The 7,162-nt window shown below is 40.3% G+C and overlaps 1 non-coding gene across 1 annotated transcript; it reads left to right on the forward strand.

Annotated features, from left to right (window-relative positions):
• Window positions 1-1,514: 1,514 nt before the first annotated feature.
• LOC145405183 (5S ribosomal RNA) lies at window positions 1,515-1,633 on the forward strand. The gene has a single exon (XR_013898284.1). It is a non-coding gene; the product is annotated as a 5S ribosomal RNA (ribosomal RNA).
• Window positions 1,634-7,162: the final 5,529 nt, after the last annotated feature.

Here is a 7,162-nt window from a genome sequence, read left to right on the forward strand (position 1 = left end):
TGGCATTATGTGAGCAATAAACCCCAACCACACCTTGGATATAAACCTACACAGGCTCAATCTGATTGGAGCACCTTAATTACCCACTAAACCACCAGGTGCCATAATTTGGATATATGGTTACCACCTAGCATTGTACTATAAATGGTTTCCTGGAGTACAGGAAACCATTTGGCTTGTCACTAAGTGTAGAGTCACCCATGAGCAGAAGAAGAGGAAAGAATGATGGAAAGAAAGCAGAAGCGGGAGTGTAAAGTCACCTGTAGGCAGAAAAAAATGGGAAAGAATGAAGGACAGAAAGACAAAAGAGGAAGGAATGAAGAGAGGAAAGGGCTTACACCCAAAGCAGCAGTACATCGAGTGCGTGGATGGTGAGCGCCCCCACCTACCACATTCAACCACAACCAATAAAAACAACAACGGAACATCTAAATGCTAGAACTACTACTGTATATGGCACAAAACTGCAAAGTAGCTCGTATTTTTGTGATGGACATCATTCATCACAATAAAAAGTACTATACAGTACTGTAATATAAAAGTCATACCAAAATACAGTACTATACTGTTGAGGAAAGCAACAAGTGATACAAGAGTGGTACAGTATAGGTACAGTACACCCCTGATATGACGAACTAATTGGTACCAGACCCTTAACGCTAAAGCCAATAGTTCATTAAAGCCAAACACCATGATGTTTGGCAACTTCCCAGGTGCCATGGTTTTTACTGAACAAAAATTGTTAAATACAGAGCATCATTCAGCTGTACAGTCTTACACAACAACATACAATTAAGTCTAAATGGCTCCTTCTCACAATAAATGCTCTATTCATGGCTCCTCTCATGATGATGGTCACCCAGAGACTGATGCGGCATTCTGCGGGATGTAATTCACTGGGTCGGTCAGGATCACCTGATGGTCGTGATCGTCAGCTTTTACCCTCCCGGAAGGGAGCTGAGAGCTCATAGTGTCCGATCTATGGGCAAGGCTGTGAGCTTCACACACGCCCACACCCGTCCCCTTGCTCAAGGGGGACAGTAACCACCCACTTCGTCAGTGAAACTTTTCGCACCCTGAGCGAGGAGCGAACTCACGTCTACCAGATGGCAAGCGAGAATGTTACCACTGCACCAGTGTGTGTGTGTGGAGAAGTGCATGCGCGCGTGCAGGGACGCCACGTTGGTCGGTCTTTTCCGCACATCCAGTCATTTAACGAACAAAATTTGTTGAATGAACATAATGTTTGGACGGCTCAGGGTGGTCGTTAAAACCGAAATTCGTTAAAAGAGGGTTCGGTATAGTCTATCAATGGTTTACTGTACCGTATTAGCCTCCTCAACAAGAAATCATCTATAGTTTCTTATAGGAAACCCCCTAGTTTTGAAGGTGTAAATGATGGCTGTACTGTATTTAGCCCCTAAAAGTCTATTCTAAATTGAATAAAATCATCAGGAGGTACTACATATAAAATAAAAGGGCTGTCCTCTTAGTGAGGTGGTTAAGGACTAATGGCCAACGGCCATACCACGTTGAGTACACCGCTTCCTGTCCGATCAGCGAAGTTAAGCCACGTTGGGTCTGGTTAGTACTTGGATGGGTGACCGCCCGGGAACACCAGATGCTGTTGGCTCGTTCTCCCTACGTGTCAAGTGGGGTTGGTGGAGGATTAGTGCCCCTCCCTGTGAAACAATTAACTCTAAGCCCTTGGCCACCCCGTTTGGGATACATGGCGTCTGGCAATGAATGATGATGAATCTTACACTAAATGGCAGGTCAAACAAACCAACATTAGTTGTTGCCAAGGCCAGACAGGAAATGATGTACTCAGAGGCAAAAGTAAGAGTAAGTCATTTCAGAGTTCTCTAGCTTTTTGCTGTATGTGAGTTTGATTTGGATGTTAAATATTAAACCTCAAACAGAGTACTCTACCTTTTTGCTGTATGCAAGTTTGATTTGGATGTTAAATGTTAAAACTCAAAAGTGAAAACTAATTCTATATACAGTATTTAAGGGGGGTGTGAGTTGGAAGCAGGGCAGTGAAATGGCGGGGGACAGGGCGACTTGGAGGCGATTTGTTTGTGGCCACCCCAAACGGGATTGAGGCGTCTGGCAATAGATAGATAGATAGAAGTCAGTTTCAGAACAAATACTAATTTATTGTTAGATGTGATTTCTTAAAAGCCAATCTTCTGATGAATTAAAAAAAAAAAATCAACATTTCATTAAAACATAAAACTATGGCACAACCTTGTGTGCAATGATACAGTTATGAACATCATAAATGGCAGCAAGAATATCCAAATCTGTCCACGTCTGTCAGAACCAGAGCTCAATAATAACCTGCTACTTAATGCACTGTGATTGTGATGATGTTCCTTCCAATAATCTGACATGGACTACAACAAGCTTGTGCAGCTGTGTTGTGGCGTAAAATGACAAGTAGCAATATGACAAACTGAACAGCAATAACAATGTTACAGAACTGTACTTGCAATAACATGGAGAAAAAAAAAAAAAAAAAAGAACATGCCACTGTGTTGTGGTATAAAACGATCATATGACAGCAATAATATGATGTACAATCAAAGACAAAAGTCGTGTCGCGGTTTTGTCTGAAGATTAAGTGCAACACTTTAAACATTAAGAAATCTCTACACCAGTAACATGTTCGTGGTTGGCTAGCCTAACTTCCTCAAGCTTCATATCTGCTCCTGATGGGATGACAATATGAATGAACCCATGAAATTTTGAAGCCTTAACATCGACTCACAAGGACCGCTGAGCCCGAACTTCATATGAGAGACAAAACAACGGTTAGGCAATGATCACCTGACATTTCATCCTACATCTTACCACAAAACGTCAAGCAGACCTACTATTCCATGGTATGGAAAGGTCAGGCAACATGCATCCAATTTTTCAGGTGACTTTACATTGAGTGATAACCCTAATGGCTTCCTGTATGCTAGCTAACCATTTACAAAAGTGGGTGGTAACCATATGACAAACTCATACGTGTTCCCTACGTGTCAACAAGTGGGCTGGCAGGGAGTTGGTGCTCCTCCCCATAAAACAACTAACTCAGCAACAAACAGCCACCCCTTACAGGATTATGGAATCTGGCTACTGATAGATAGATAGATAGGTAAGATCAGTCACATAGAAAATTAACCTAGACTACACTAACCTAAACTAAATTTATTGGTATGTACATGCTCTTCAGAAGGTTACAATAGGACTCCATCATCAAGATAACAAGCCCCTCCACCAGGACATATGGTATTTGGCAGTTTTTTAGGAAAGTGTCAACAACAAACAATAATTATATAGGGGAAAAATTGATAGAAATATACAACAGCATCAGAAAAATTGATAAAATCAACTGATTCATGAAAATACCAAGAGCAAACAATCATTTGATAAAAGAAAGACCAATATATGAAACAAATTGGAAAATCGATATCAACTGAAAAAATCTTGGTTATTCCCCTATAGGTACCACAAATTTACCAAATGAGAAATTTGTAATGCTTTCTTAACAGTTAAAGAAATGAAAAAAAAAATAAAATAAAATAAAATAAAAACACTTCAGTACAGTGCAAAATTTTCATCTTACTGTCAAATATGAGTGTACAGCAAGTAAAAAAAATTTTTGGAACCAAATAAAATTGCACATGAGTAAAAACATGACACTTCCACTTCAGACATACCAAAATCAGTATCTGTTCTCCACAAATCAAATATAAACATATAATTCCAGCATTAAAAAATGCAGTAAATGTGTAGAATCGAGGATGAAAATTCACTGCAACATAAGGGTGCTGTCTTTCATTAATGATGGTGTTTATATATATTGTTTCCCAGTCTAATATTATCCTGTAAAATACTTGGTAGTGATACCTGATCTTGTGCCCCAACTGACCAAATACTGACAAATACTAACCATCCCTCATCGTATAATTTTGGTGGGAGGAACCTTCAACTTTGGTAGGTGGAATCAACTATATACGAGTGGGAAATCAGGTCAGGCATCAATGCCAATGACAACCACGGGAACCCCCACACTGACTCAACATGCACACGCCATCATGATCAAAACATTCAGACACCGGTTGTGAAAACATATTATAATAATTTGTTATGGGAAATTACGCAGGCACAAAAGTAGCTAGCCTATGATAAATAAAAAATCGTCCGATCCCGTCTTGTACCGTCCACCACAGAGCCCAATACAGCCTGAAGACACCTCATATATTGCCCTATACCACTCGCACACTACAGTGTAATAGTGTAGAACAAGAACTTGTGAATTACTGACCGATAGGCATGGTTGTGGGCTGGAATGCAGGTTTTGTTGTGGATCAGCTGTCAGACGCCATGTTTACCCTCGGCGCTTAGTCACCGAATTAATTTATGAAGGCAGAGAGAGAAAATGGAAAAGATTAGGCTAACTTGTATATTTTGAAATGAAACTGCCGCACCTATGAACTTTTGGCCGTACGAGCCTGATACTTTGACAAACTTACACTTTCAATGTTTCTTGATTTATAGAACAATTCTGCTGTGCGAGTTTATACGATGCCTATCGAGCGATGCCACGATAAACATTCACAAGCCAAAAATTATCTCAAGAAATACCGTTCACAAGTCAAGCGCTCAAAATATTAACAACGAAGCCAGCCTTAGCCGCATTTGTCCTAATTGACCTTAACCACGGCATCCCTAAGCCCTAATCTTGGCAACCCCCCGACCCCAACTTTGGCATCCTGCGGTTCTAAACGTGGACTCCTTTGAAATTAAGTTCGTCATCCTTTGACCCTAAGCTTGGCCTTATTCAGTTCTAATCTAGATATCCTTTCGCTATTTTATTTATTTTTTCTTTAACCCTGATAGTCTTTTGTCCTAATCTTTGTCTCCTTAAACGAGAAATTTATGGATAGGACTATTACACAAACCAAACCAAATGTGCTAGAAAGCCATGTCTGAGACAAGTCTCTGCAGACTCCAAAGGACAAAGTTTGAGTTTCTCCTCTACCAGTCTCACAACCAGCACTAATTAAGTGTGCTCTCTCTTTACCTACTCTAAGCAGTTTTAGTAACAAACTCTCAAAATAGTACAAAGAACATCATCTACTTAAATGCCAGAATTTATTCGACACCAAAAAATAGCCCGGAGATCGCGCTGCTGCTCTAAATATAGCCCAAATTAACCTCGAAACGGAAATTCTGAAAATTTTAGATTGGATAATAAGTACAGATAATTAACAACATATTGATAAGTGTGTTAAATTATGCACGCAGATGTATTCATTTTCATTTCAAGTCAATATTTATGCAAAGCAGAAATCTCAAGCCGAGTCGGCGAGCTGAAGGTGAAACACTCCCACCAACTTTGTACGTTTACTCTCTAAATCCTGATTTCTGTTTACTAATATTTAAGTGAAACAAAATTTTGACCGGATTTCCGATAATTAGGTGTGTATGAACCTATATGGTAATTGAAATGATATTTTCCAGTTAAAAGTGACGACTCGGTATTTCGTCGCACGGTAATCTTTTGAAGGAGCGGAGAATTCAAGTTAATGCCAGATTCCTCCTGAAAAGTCAAAGTAAAATGTATTGAATAAATATCCACATAATGAAATTTGTATGAAGTTGTATAGTGATATACAAACTTATGATCAGTTCTTTGTCGCAACACTGATTTGTTTTACAGGGTAGGCCAAGGAACTGAGAGTTGCAGAGGCTACCCGTTTCACGACAGGAAAATATTGTAGGTTAATGTTTCCTGCTTGAACAACAAGGAAAGAAGGGTGCACAACTTTTCCATGTTTCTAGCCCTTTCTGTATATACATAATTTTAAGTTAGGAGAGGGAATGGCCAGTAGCCACTTACGAGAATCTCAACTCAGGTCAGTTATTGATGTAACGGGAGAAAAATAAGTTTTCCATTAAATTATGTTTTCCTTTACACGTTTTAGGAAGAAAACGGGTAAATTTAAAGTAGACTTAAGTAATTTTATTACCTAAATAATTCCGAGCCTCCTTCCGTATCTCACCCTTTTTTTAAGTACCTTCCGCCATTTCATAAACAGCTCTTCAATCATCAGTGACAGGGCCGGTTATGAGGATTTGAATATCGACAGTTATTATCCCTGAGACATAGCTGCTTCGAAAATGTTATAATCTTGTCTGAACCAATAGTTTTCAACCTTTCTGGGGTCGCTCGCCCCTGGTTCACACATTCACGCCCCTCCCCCTACCAGCCTTGGTCATCATATCCACCCCCCCCCCACACTTCCTGCTAACATCTGACTTTGAAAATTTAATCCATAATTATTATTAATTTGCCGCAGATTCAAGTGGACGTGTATCCAGTTGAATGCAGGTTGCATTACTCGTAGCTCATCTGCAATTCACAATCCTCCTTTTCGAGGGATAGGGGAAAGATGAGGGACGTGTATGTTTTAACTGGGGTTTGTTCTGTTTTGCAGTATTAGGCTTACAGGCATCTTTAATTTTCTCTCGAAACGGCCAGATCATAGGAAAAAAAAAAAAAAGCCGGAAGGTGACCAGGCGACAGACATGAAGGAATGACACCAACTTATTACACGGGTGCTTTGAAGGCTGTAACAAACAGAATATGAATACTGTACTGAATATAAGTCAGTAGTTCATCACCCCACACACACACACACACACACCGACTCAGTGGTAACGCTCTCGCTTAGCATCTGCTAAGACGGAGGTTCGTGCCTTGCTCGGGATGCGAAAAGTTTCACTAAAGAAGCTGGTGGTCACTGTCCTCCTTGAGCAAGGGGATGGGTGTGTGCGTATGTGAAGGTCAAGGCTTTGCCCTTAGATCGGACTATATGAGCTCTCAGCTCTCTTCCGGGAGGGTAAAATGCTGATGATCACAACCATCACGTGATCCTGACCGACCCGGTGGAAACACACACACACACACACACACACTTTTTCAAGCCACTCACCGTTGTTTCACTGCGTCTTCACGTCCCTTGGAAATTACTGACGCCCCCCTAAGTGGGAGTCCCTCCAGGTTGGCAACCACTGGTCTAGACTGATTTTTAAGATAAATTTAGCAATAAATAGTAAAGGAAACAATCATTATTACCTGAATGAATTAATGAAATCACAA

The sequence above is a fragment of the Coenobita brevimanus genome, chromosome 65 (assembly GCF_032717465.1).
Source record: "Coenobita brevimanus isolate Jiangsu-jjx chromosome 65, ASM3271746v2, whole genome shotgun sequence".
NCBI lineage: Eukaryota > Metazoa > Arthropoda > Malacostraca > Decapoda > Coenobitidae > Coenobita > Coenobita brevimanus.